Source organism: Sarcophilus harrisii, chromosome 1 (genome assembly GCF_902635505.1).
Source record: "Sarcophilus harrisii chromosome 1, mSarHar1.11, whole genome shotgun sequence".
Classification (NCBI taxonomy): domain Eukaryota; kingdom Metazoa; phylum Chordata; class Mammalia; order Dasyuromorphia; family Dasyuridae; genus Sarcophilus; species Sarcophilus harrisii.
The window spans coordinates 392,678,715-392,692,278 of record NC_045426.1 but is presented as its reverse complement, the minus strand read 5'-3'; the positions used below and the strand labels follow the sequence as shown (position 1 = coordinate 392,692,278).

The following is a 13,564-nucleotide window of genomic DNA, read 5'->3' as shown; positions in this document are numbered from 1 at the left end:
ACAACTTCCACATTAAAGGATCAAAGGGTCTGAAATCTGATATTCTGAAAAGCAAAGGAACTTGGTATGTAGCCAAGAATAAACTACCTTGCTAAACTGAGCATTTTCTTCCAGGGAAGAAGATGGACATTCAATAAAACAGGTGAATTTCATATATTTCTGACAAAAAAACCAGAGCTAAACAAAAAGTTTGACCTCCAATATGGGATTCAAGAGAAGCATAAAAAAGTAAAAAGAACTCTTGAGAACTGTATTTCTATTATGGGTATACATAAAGAGTAAATGTATAATTTGGTTTACTGTTATAATATAAAAAAGGATCTAAAAGTGGAAAGAAAATTATACCAGAAAAAAGGAAAAGTTGAGGTAAAAAGAGGGAAACTACATCTCATGAAGAATCAAAGGAAACCTATTATATCTGAGGGAGAGAAGGGAGAGGGACGATCATAGTGTGAATCTTACTGTCATCAGAATTGGCTCAAAGAGAAAATAGTAAACATTTTTGGTTTACAGAGACACTTCTCTCACCTCATTGAAAAATGGAAGGGGAAAAGTGAAAAGCAAAGGAATAGAATAAATAGAAGGTATTACAGAAAATGTAAGGGAAAGGTTTAAGAAAAGGGGAGGACTCTAAGGGGGAAGGAGGGATCCTAAAGAGGGAGGGCTGCATGAGGCAAATGTTGCTTACAAGTTTAATACTGGGGAGGGAGGAGAGGGGAAAAGGAAAGTGAAAAGCATAATCTGGAGTTAACAGATTGGTAGGAAATACAAAATTAATACTCTTTTTTTAAAATATATTAAAATATAAATTAGATACACAATAAGTATACATGACCAAACCATTATTTTGCTGTACAAAAAGAATCAGACTCTGAAATTACAATTGTACAATTAGCCTGTGAAGGAAATCAAAAATGCAGGTGGGCAAAAATATAGGGATTGGGAATTCAATGTAATGGTTTTTAGTCATCTCCCAGAGTTCTTTCACTGGGTGTAGCTAGTTCAGGTCATTACTGCTCCATTGGAACTAATTTGGTTCATCTCAATGCTGAGAATGGCCAGGTCCATCAGAATTGGTCATCATATAGTATTGTTGTTGAAGTATATAATGATCTCTTGGCCCTGCTCGTTTCACTCAGCATCAGTTCGTGTAAGTCTCTCCAGGCCTTTCTGAAATCATCTTGTTGGTTATTTCTTACAGAACAATAATATTCCATAATATTCATATACCACAATTTATTCAGCCATTCTCCAGTTGATGGGCATCCACTCAGCAAAATTAATAATCTTAACCATAAACGTGAATGGGGTAAACTCACATAAAGAAGAGGTAGATAGCAGACTGAATTAAAAGTCAGAATCCTACAATATTTTGTTTATAGGAAACACACTTGAAGCAGGGCAATACATACAGAGTAAAGGTAAAAGGTTGGAGCAGAATCTACTACGCTTCAGGTGAAGTCAAAAAAGCAGGGGTAGCCTGATATCACATCAGGCAAAAGCAAAAATTAATCTAATTAAAAGAGATAAGGAAAATCACTATATCTTGCTAAACGGCAGCATAAATAATGAAGCAATGTCAATACTAAACATATATGCACCAGGTGGTATAGCATCTAAATTCCTAAATTCCTAAATACAGCAAAACTATAATAGTGGGAGATCTCAACTTTGCACTCTCAGAACTAGATAAATCAAACCACAAAATAAATAAGAAAGAAGTTAAAAGAGGTAAATAGAACACTAGAAAAGTTAGGTATGATAGATCTTTGGATAAAATTAAATGGAGACAACAAGGAGTACACTTTCTTCTCAATAGTTCATGGAACCTTTACAAAAATTGACCATATATTAAGACATAAAGACCTCAAATTCAAATGCAGAAAAGCAGAAATAGTAAATGCATCATTTTCAGATCATGATGCAATAACAATTATGTTCAATAAAATGCCAGGAGAAAATACACTAAAAGGTAATTGGAAACTAAATAATCTTATCCAAAAGAATGAATGGGTGAAACAGCAAATCATAGACACAATTAATAATTTTCACCCAAGAGAATGACAATAATGAGTGACATATCACAATGTGTGGGACACAGCCAAAGCAGTAATAAGGGGAAATGTTATATCTCCAGAGGCCTACTTGCATAAAATAGAGAAAGAGAAAATCAATGAATTAGGCTTGCAACTAAAAAAGCTAGAAAAAGAGCAAATTAAAAACTGCCAATCAAAAACTAAACTTGAAATTCTAAAAATAAAAGAAGAGATTAATAAAATTGAAGTAAAAAAAAAAAAACAAAAACTATTGATTTAATAAAACTAAGAGTTGCTTCTATGAAAAAGTTAACAAAATAGATAAACCCTTGGTAAATTTGATAGAAAAATTAAAGAGGAAAATTAAATTGTTAGTCTTAAAAATGAAAAGGGAGAACTTTCCACTAATGAAGAGGAAATTAGAGCAATAATTAGGAGTTACTTTGCCCAACTTTATGCCAATAAATTAGATAACTTAAATAAAATGGATGGATACCTTCAAAATTATAGGTTGCCCAGATTAAGAGGAAGAGGTAAATTGGTTTAATAGTTCCATTTTAGAAAAAGAAATAGAACAAGCTATTAATGAACTCCCTAAGAAAAAATCCCCAGGACCAGTTGGATTTACATGTGAATTCTGCCAAATATTTAAAGAACAATTAACTTCAATGCTATATAAACTATTTTTAAAAAGAGGGAATGAAGGAGACCTACCAAATTCCTTTTATGACACAGACATGGTACTGATACCTAAACCAGGTAGGACAAAAGCAGAAAAAGAAAATTATAGATCAATCTCTCTCATGAACATTGATGCAAAAATCTTGAATAAAATATTAGCAAAAAAATTACAGAAAATCATCCCCAGGATAATACACCATGACCAAGTAGGATTTATACCAGGAATTCAGGGCTGGTTTAATATTAGGAAAACTATTAACGTAATTGACTATATCAATAACCAAATTAACAAAAACCATATGATCATCTCAGTAGATGCAAAAAAAGCATTTGATAAAATCCACCACCCATTCCTATTTAAAACACTTGAGAGTATAGGAATAAATGGACTTATCCTTAAATTAGTCAGTAGCACCTATTTAAAACCATCAATAAGCATCATATGTAATGGTGATAAACTGGAACCATTCCAAAAAAAATCAGGGATGAAACATAGTTGCCTACTATCACCATTACTATTCAATATTGTGTTAGAAATGCTAGCTTTGGCAATAAGAGATGAAAAGGAGATTAAAGGAATTAGGTAATGAGGGAACCAAATTATCACTCTTTGCAGATGATATGATGGTATACTTAGAAAACCCCAGAGATTCTACTAAAAAGCTATTAGAAATTATCCACAAGTTTAGCAAAGTTGCAGGATACAAAATAAACCCATATAAATCATCAGCATTTCTATACATTACTAACAAAATCCAACAGCAAGAAATACAAAAAGAAATTCCATTTAAAATAACTGTCAATAGAATAAAATATTTGGGAATCTATCTGTCAAGATAAAATCAGGAACTATATGAAGAAAACACTTTCCACACAAATAAAGTTAGATCTAAACAATTGGAAAAACATTAAGTGTTCTTAGATAGGTCAAGCAAATATAATAAAGATGTCAATACTCTCTAAACTAATCTATTTATTTAGTGCTATACTAATCAGATTCCCAAGAAACTTTCCCAAGGTCATTTTAATGACCTTGAAAAAAATAACAAAAATCATCTGAAAGAACAAAAGGTCAAGAATTTCAAGGGAACTAATGAAAAACAAAATCCAATGAAGGTTGCCTAGCTGTATCTGATCTAAAACTGTATTATAAAGAAGCGGTCACCAAAACCATTTTGTATTGGCTAAGAAAAAGATTAGTTGATCAGTGGAATAGGTCAGGTTCACAGGACAAAATAGTCAATAACTATAGCAATCTAGTGTTTGACAAACCCAAAGAACCCAACTTTTGGGATAAGAACGCACTATTTGAAAAAACTGCTGGGAAAATTGGAAATTAGTATGGCAGAAACTAGGTACTGACTCACACTTAACACCATACACTAAAATAAGATCAAAATGGGTTCATGATCTAGTCATAAAGAATGAGAGTATAAATAAATTAAAAGAACATAGCATAGTTTACCTCTCAGACTTGTGGAGGAGGAAGGAATTTGTGACCAAAGAAGAGCTAGAGATCATTATTGATCACAAAATAGAAAATTTTGATTATATCAAATTAAAAAGCTTTTGTAAAAACAAAATTAAGGCAGACAAGATTAGAAGGGAAGCAATAAACTGGGAAAAGATCTTTACATTTAAAGGTTCTGATAAAGGCTTCATTTCCAAAATATATAGACAATTGACTCAAATTTATAAGAAATGAAGCCATCTCCAATTGATAAATGGTCAAACAATATGAACAGACAATTTTCAGATGCTGAAATTGAAACTATTTCTACCCATATGAAAAAAAGTGTTTCAAATCATTATTGATCAGAGAAATGCAAATTAAAACAACTCTGAGATGCCAGTGTATACTTCTCAGATTAGTTAAGATGACAGGAAAAGATAGTGAGGAATGTTGGAGGAGATGTAGGGAAACTGGGATACTAATGCATTGTTGGTAGAGTTGTGAATGGATCCATCCATTCTGGAGAGCAACTTGGAATTATGCTCAAAAAGTTGTCAAACTGTGCATTCCCTTTGTTCCAGTAGTGTTACTACTGGGCTTATAACCCAAAGAGATATTAAAGTAGGGAACACGACCCACATGTGCAAAAATATTTGTGGCAGCCCTTTGTGTAGTGGCTAGAACCTGGAAATTGAATGGATACCCATCAATTGGAGAATGGCTGGATAAATTGTGGTATATGAATGTTATGGAATATTATTTTTGTAAGAAATAACCAGCAGGATGATTTCAGAGAGGCCTAAAGAGACTTACATGAATTGATGTTAAGTAAAATGAACAGAACCAGGAGATCATTATACACCTCAACAACAATACTATATGATGATTAATTCTGACGGATGTGGATCTTTTCAACAATGAGATAACCCAAATCAATTCTAATTGGTCAGTAACGAACAGAACCAGCTACACCCAGCAAAAGAACACTGAGAAATTTGTGTGGACCACAACATAGCATTTACACTTTCCGTTGTTTGCTTGCATTTTTGTTTTTCTACACAGATTATTCTTCCCTTCTTTCTAAATCTGATTTTTCTTGTGTAGCAAAACAATTGTATAAATTTGTATACATATATTGTATTTAACATATACTTTAACATATTTAACATGTATGGTACTACCTGCCATCTAGCAAAGTAGATGGAGGGAAGGAGGGGAAAAGTTGGAACAGAAGTTTTTGCAAGGCTTAATGTTGAAAAATTATCATGCATATGTTTTGTCAATAAAAAGCTATAATAAAAAATAAAAGAAAATAAAAAGAAAGAGTCTAAGTCAGAGATTAAAAAGGACTGCATACCAAGTATGAGGAATGGCCAACGGAAAGGACTGAACACAAGAGATAAATTATGTGGGAGAAGCAAAAAAGAATATTGGTTTGGGCTTTAAAAACAATACCTAGGAATTAACATTTTATCACACAAGCAATCAGAAGTTATTGTATTGGTTGAGAAGGCAAGTTGCAAGGAAGGAAGGATAAGGAAGGGAGTGAGGGAGGGAAAAAAGAAAAAAGGGAGGAATAAAAGGAGTAAAGAAAGAGAGAAATGAGCATTTATTGCCTGGAACCATGCTAAGTGTTTCACAATTATATCATTTGATCTTCACAACAAATTATGTTTGCTAATAATCAGATAAACACCTAAGGAAAATTCCTTTGGCACCTGTTTATAGGATGTTGCAAAGTAAAGAAAGTCAGAGACACAGTTAGGGAATGTTAAAATAATCTAGGTGAGAAATGATGAGGGCCTGAAACAAGGAGGTAACCTATAAATGAAGAGAATGGGGTAGATCCAAGAGAGATTATGAAGATAGAAATGGCATAATCTGGCAGTTGATTGGATATAAGAAGAGGGAGAGTGAGCAATTCAGGAAAATGCTGCAATTATAAACATGAGACCCTGAAATGGATATCCATAAGAAATATGCATTTTTAGAACAGGAGAGAATTTGGGCAGAAAGAAAATGAGTTCAATTTTAGACATGCCAAAGATGGGATATTTAATTTATTATGTCTAATGGGCACATGTGTCCCAGAGATCAGGAGAAAGACTAGGATTGGATATATTGATCACAAACAGACAATAGTTTAGTGATGATTGTTAAATCTACAAAAGTTTAAAAGGTTACTAAAGATTATAGCCAGAGAAGAGAAAAGACTAGACTAGAATCACAAAAGATTCAGGCTAAAGCCTTGGGGAAACAACTATATAAGGGGGATACAAGATAGCAAAGGAAATTGCAAAAGGTAGAAGAAACAGAAGAGAGTGGAGCGTCATGAAAATTCAAAGAGGAAAGATATATGTATGGACCTTGGTGAGATATAGGTGACTGGCCTTGATAGTTTAGTGATAAAGGGCCATTGCCCTAGTTAGTGTACATGCCCAACTCCATCCCCACCCCCAGTATGTATTTATGTATTTAAATGTATTTAAATAAATTTTAAACGAATGTATTGTTTATTATTGGTATTCTTTTTAAATTTTTTGAGTTTCGATTTTTTTCCCTCCTCTTTCCCCTCCCTTATCCATTGAAAAGGCAAGTAATGTTATATCAGTTATACATGTGAAATCATGAAAAATATTTCCACATTAGCCAGGTTGCAAGAAGAAAAAAGTAAAATGAAAAAAAAATTATGTTTCAGGTGGCACTCAGGCTTCATCTATTTTCTTTCTGGATATAAATAGAATTTTTCATCATAAGTTCTTCAGCGTTTTCTCAAGTCATTGCATTAATCAGAATAGCCCATAGATTATCAGATGAAATTGTTGTTACTTTTTACAGTGTTTTCCTAGTTTTGCTTATCTCATTCTGTATCAGACTATATCTTTCTAGGTTTTCCTGAAACATTCTTGCTCATAATTTTTTATAGCACAATAGTATGCCCTCACAATCATCTTTGACAACTTTCTTAGATACATATATGTTAAATGTATTTATATATCTTCTGTATAATAGAATGTGAATTTGGGGGGGCAGGAACTCTTTTTTTTGTACCTTGTAGTTAGCACAATACATGGCACGTGGTAAGCACCTTTTATTTCTTACATGTTTATTGAATTAATGAATTTTTGGAATGGCTAAAATATACCCAGGCCTACCAAGGAACCTTGGTTCTCTCTCCTCTTCTTCATTGTACCGCATAGTACTCTTTCTGGTGAGTGTATAAGCAGATGGCAGCAATCGTACTTAAAGTGGGTAAAGAGATTCATGGGTTGCCTTTTCTTCTTCTTTATGGTTTTGAACTAAGTCTTCTTGGTCTGATGTGCACAACTAAATCTAAGAAAAGCCATTGAGTTGCATCCTATCTAAAGAAATATATATGAATCGCATCTTTAAGGTTTTCATTTTGAATTTGAACACATCTTTACAATTTGAATTTGAACACATCTTTACAAATTAACATATTTGTATTGGGCTAGAAATTTTCACTTTTTTTATTCTTCCCCTCATTAAATATAACTTGATTTCTTGAACAAAATTGTTGACTCAACAAGATCAGCCTAACAAGATTTCACCTTTGCCCCGATTTTGTAGTGTGGAAAGATTTCACATGTTAGAAGTAGCATGGAATACTACTTGTCTGTAGGTAATGGTAATAATCTGATGGAGGAAAGAATGCCATATGAGATGGAAGAGAATCCAGAAGTTATCAATAATAGAATCATTCCCTGGAGTCCTATCACTTTTTGGGAAATTAATGCTTCCCAGAATTTTTTGCCTTAAGGATTTCTTTGTGTTAGGTCTGGGGTTCTGATATTGGCATGCCTTTCTTGCTTGTGAGACTTTCAAACAGCATCCTTATCCACTTCTTTTTCAGCTAAACTAAAATAGTACTAAGAGTTTTTTCATCTCCACAAAACATCAAAACCTTTACCCCCAAATCTAGCTCCCACCACACAAACAATGATTAGTGACAACCAAATTTCTATTTTATAAGAAGGAATAAAGTTATGGCAGTCAAAGGAGATTAAGAAATGGGAGGGGGTAGGAAATGAGAAGGAAAAAGTTCATTTGAAGATGAAAAAGCTGTTAACTCATTATATCATTTGCAGATGCAGAATCAATTTCCCCTCAACTTAACTCATTTGTCATGAAAGGATGTTACACACACAACATGCTAGTGGCTGCTAGGTGTTATGGAAGCCACCTACTAGTGGCTGCTGGGGATCTAATTCTGACCAGCAGAATAGATCCCTTCACATGAGAGGATGATAACAATAAAGGAGACTGAGAAGCAGTTGCATTCTCTGACCTCTCTCCTTTTCTCTGCCTTTAATTTATTTCATTCCCAATTTACAAGCAACATCTGCATCAGTAAAAGCTGCTTTGCAATTACTTCAACTGTATTATAATTCACAGCTGTGGGGACTTTCCAGAGAGCTGACCCACCCCTTCACATTTAGGCATAGTCTTTAATGATCCCCCATTTTTTTGTTTTTTGTTTTTGTTTTTGTTTTATGGGAATACAATTATTTTCCCCCAACAGCATAGCCAGTAAATTTGTCCATTATTGTGAAGTGGCTGTTATCTGAGTCCACCTGCTGAGGAATGCGAACAGCACTATCAAAGTCTTTTCTGTCCTATTCCTCTGGATGGTTGCAGGGTGAGACTCTATAGCAGGTGTTGAATCTTGTGAGATGTCATGGAGAAAAACTTTCTGATGAACAGAGAAGTAGGATTGTAGTCAGAGTAAGCATTTTTCACAAGTCTCTCATCAGTCTCTTGGCTCGGACATTTGTGTTGGTCCATTTTAATTACCCCAACTGAAAAAAGTCTTACTGGGTCTCTTCTCTCTTTCCTTTCCCTCAGGTTATTGAAGGAAATCTCCTGGGAGAATCCTACTCATGAACAGTTCTCAAGTGTTGCTGCTGCTTTGTTTTTTGTGTTTCTTGAGTCCCATATTGGGCGCCATTTGTTACAGGTGCATCCTGCTAGTGCCTGCTGAGGATCTAATTCGGACCAGGAGAATGAAGTTCTCTTCATGTAGGAGGATGATAACAATACAAGGAGATTGAGAGACAGTTGAATTTTCTGATCTCTCCCCTCGGCCCTCTTTCCTCTGATTTATTTCATTACCAATTCATAAGCAACATCTACTCAGTAAAAACTGATTTGCAATTCATTCAAGTGTGTTATGATTCACAGCTGTGGGGTCTTTGGGAGAACCACCCTCCCTTTAATGGTACAGTCCCCTTTAACCTTTTACAGACTTTCTGGGTTTCAGGCATAGGCATGATCCTTAACAAAAGGAAGAAGTGACAAAATGTTTAAGATGTCAGGAATTAAAAGAAGATTGCTTTATTATGAGAAATGGAAAACAGAAATTGAAGTTACAGACTAGTATGCATTATATCATGGGGCAGTACTCTCAGCAGTCTCTCTAGTACCCTATAACACTAATCATTCTGTGGGGCAATAGGCACCAGTATCTTTAAAAAAAAAAAAAAAAAAAAAAAAAAAGAGGAAAGGAAATAAGAGAGTAGCAGGCAATCTGAAGTAATGCATTACTGGATCTTGTTTGTTACTCTAACTCCTCTAAGTGAATCATTCTACCCATTTCATTTTCCCAGTAGGCTGCAAGACCAAGTTCAAAAAGATTTCATCGAACTCTAAACTTTGTAACAATTTATTCTTCATTTCTAAAGTTTGACATCATTATAGCAATGCTATCCAGTTAGAGGATCTAGAAGATTGGATTATACCTTAAAAATCTAGATTGACATTATATACTTCAACAACAATACTAGATGATGACCAGTTCTGATGGACCTGGCCATCCTCAGCAATGAGATCAACCAAATCATTTCCAATGGAGCAGTAATGAACTGAACCAGTTACGCCCAGCGAAAGAACTCTGGGAGATGACTAAAAACCATGACATTGAATTCCCAATCCCTATATTTTTGCCTACCTGCATTTTTGATTTCCTTCACAAGCTAATTGTACAATATTTCAGAGTCTGATTCTATTTGTACAGCAAAATAACGGCTTGGTCATGTAAAAAAAAATCTAGTTTGAGTTACACTAAGATTAAGAAAGCACCTGCTATTAACAGATGTGATAGAAGAATGTAACCATAAAGGGATTAGTGGGAGGACTCTAGGTAGAAAACATTAGACTAAGTAAAGAGTAATGAGTATCAAGAATTCTTTTTTCTGAATAACATTTTATTGATAGCTTTGTTTTTAATAATATCACTGTGTGCTCCTAATGACTTATCCCATTGCTCCCAAAAGTACCTCTTCCCTTTTAAGTAGAATAAAACAAAATAAACACCTTCATGTCATACAGTAAATAACACAATTTATAGCATAGTTTAAACACTATGTGCCAGGCCCTGGGGTAAGCACTGAGGAAACAAACAAACAAAAATAAAAGTTGGGGGAAAAAAGTCTTTATTTCAAGGAGCTCATGTTCTAATCAAGGAGATATTTATATAACTGTCTATACATACTGATGTGCACATAACATATAAGTATATGATATATGTACAATATGCACATATGTATATATGCATATAACTCATGTGTAGTAGGAAGAGGAATAGATCAAAGTTAATCTGAAATGGTGAATTAACTGCTGGGAAAAGATAATTCATGCAAAACTATGTTGATAGAAGACAACTTTGTCAATGTAGTGGAATTGCAAGAATTGGATAGGAATAAAGTATAAGTAAATTGGAAAGGCAGGAAGGAACCAAATTATGTAAAAATTAAATTTGATCCTGAAGGTGATAAGGAACTCATTGAAGAAGTGTATGATATGGTCAGATATAAAGTTTAGAAAAATCACTTTGACAGTTCAGTGGAAGATGGATTGGAGTGGAGAGATATTTTGGAAGTGGGAGAAAATTAATTAAAAGGCTATTTCAATGGTCTAATAAAGGGTAATGAGGACCAAAACTAGGGTGGTAATTACATAGAAAGAGGAGGTAAGGTTTAGGAAAGATATTGTGAAATGAAGAGTATTCATCAAAGATTCTTCAAAGAATATATGCTTTCTGCTTCTCAAAAATTCAATATAGTCTTAGTTGGTATGTATTATTCTTTTTTTCCTCCAGGCCAAAACAATAGTTTATTATTTCAGCATTCAGCGACATCTCAGTCATCAAAAAATAAAACTCTAACACCAAAGGATGAAAGGAAGACCTCTATAGCATGAATAGGTGGGCTGCATCCAGAGCCCCCGAGGCACCACATACAAAAAAGATGGTGGTTATTCATTCATCTATTAAATTAGGAAGCATAGAATTCAGAAGGCCAACTGCTCATTTCTGGACTGGCATAATAAGGTCTTTAATGGATTGGTCCTGCTTCAAATGCATCTCTATTTCAATGAGCAACTTTACATCATCTACCACAATCTGCACCAGCTCTACTTTTGAGAAGTTCAGTAGGTCACCATTGGAGATGTCAAAAACAGGACCCACAGCTGCTATGCCCATACCCCTTGTCCTCCCTGTTCTGCAGCCTTAGCTTCTTCAGCAACTGGCCAAACTTCTCATGTTTGTCCAGGTGGAGAAGTTTGATGTGGTCACCTATACATAGACTTATGCCCAGATTAGAGAGGCAGGTCAGGATGTAGCCCAGTGGGGATTCCACATGAATTCATAGTTCTTGGTCCCAAAAAGTGTTTCAATCTGGATGAGCCTCTTGCAGAATTTTGTGAACACCTTCTTCATGTTATCCTCCCTTCTGCTGGAAATAATTTTGGGTGATATTCCTCATTGATCCATATCAGAAAAGTCTTATTATGATTGTGCCAAATGCCCTTGCCATCAGGCCAGTCTCAGGCCATGCCAGATACTGAGAATTGGGGAGACAGACTTATTGAATCAATCAGCTGCTACTGTTCCTGCTCAGTCATGTTCTTCAAAGCATAGTACTTCTTATTCTGGTCACCTTTCAGACTGACCAGAGCTTCCACAAAGAGCTTCTCTATGGCATGGTGTTCACCATAGTTACAATGTGGGTGCAAGCAGAATCCCCAGACCCTAGATACCAGTCCAGAAAAATCCAGCACATAGTAAAGATCTGGTTCATCACCATCCTGTAGATTATCAGAATTAATATCAGCCTTATGCTTATCTGAAGGCTTGTAACCTTCATGGTGACCCTCAATGATAGAATCATATAGGTCCTTGAATGCAACATAGCTTTCTTCATCTCCAGCCACACAGCCCATAATCATGATGAATGGGTGTCCCGAATTGTCCACACCAGTCTGAATGACATCATCTAGAATAAAGCCACTGGTTGGAGGCTTATCCCAGAGCATTTCATAGTATTCTGGTGTCAGCATTTTAGCTATGTGGTTGTTGTCAAGAAGAGAACAGAGTATTCCTCCTCATCAGGGTAGTGGGACTTCAGCATGTTATAGCAATTGGAAAATGGCATGATGACAGGAGGCAAGGATATTCTAGGGGTCAGAGCAAGGAGGCTGATGCTGCTGCTCTTGCTGCGACTGCTGAACTAAGATCTCAGGCCACCTTAGCCTAAGCTCAATCACCAAGTCCAATATGTATTATTCTTGACAACTATTTTTAATCATTTTTTTTGTATTCTTTAAAAAAAGAGTTCTGAATTTCCTCCCTCTCTCCTCTTCCCTCCTCACTAAGAAGGCAAGAAAGATGATATCCAAAAAATGTAATATTCCATATTATCCATGTTGCTAATATGTATCATGTTTCAATCTGTATTCAGACATCATCAATCTCCCCTGAGAGGGGAATAGCAGTTTTTATTATAACTACTTTGGAATTATCCTGGATGATTCTATTGGTAAGGAGAGTGAAATCATTCATATTTGACCATTATCAATTCATTTTATATACATTAATATGTATTTCTAGGTTTTTTAAAAATAATCTTGCTTGACATTTCTAATAAAGGGTAATACATATAGTGATATATAGTGTGATGGAATACAATAGTATTCCATCACAAACATATACTACAACTTATTCAGCCTTTGCCAAATTGATAGGCATCTCCTTAATTTCTGATTTTTGCCATCACAAAAATAAATATTATAAATATTTTGATATATGTAGGTCCTTTTACTTTTTGATTTCTTTGGGACACAAACTTGGTAGTAATATTTTTGCTTGATAATTTAAATATATTTAAAAGGAAAAAAAAGACCCGACCCATTTAAGAATTCAGATTGTTAAATGAAGGAAATGTTCCCAAAGAGAGATGAACCTACTTGAGTCAGTGAACTAGGAATGAAAGACAGAATCAAAGACATGAGATGCATCCACTTAAGAAATACAATTCAAGCTGAGCATATAAAGATTCCATATTTAAGCTCAATAGACTTAACAACAAAAACAAAC

At 34.6% G+C, this 13,564-nt stretch overlaps 1 pseudogene; it reads right to left on the bottom strand.

Moving 5' to 3' along the window:
* Positions 1-11,494: 11,494 nt before the first annotated feature.
* LOC100919649 lies at positions 11,495-12,623 on the bottom strand (annotated as a pseudogene).
* Between the last annotated feature and the right edge of the window lie 941 nt (positions 12,624-13,564).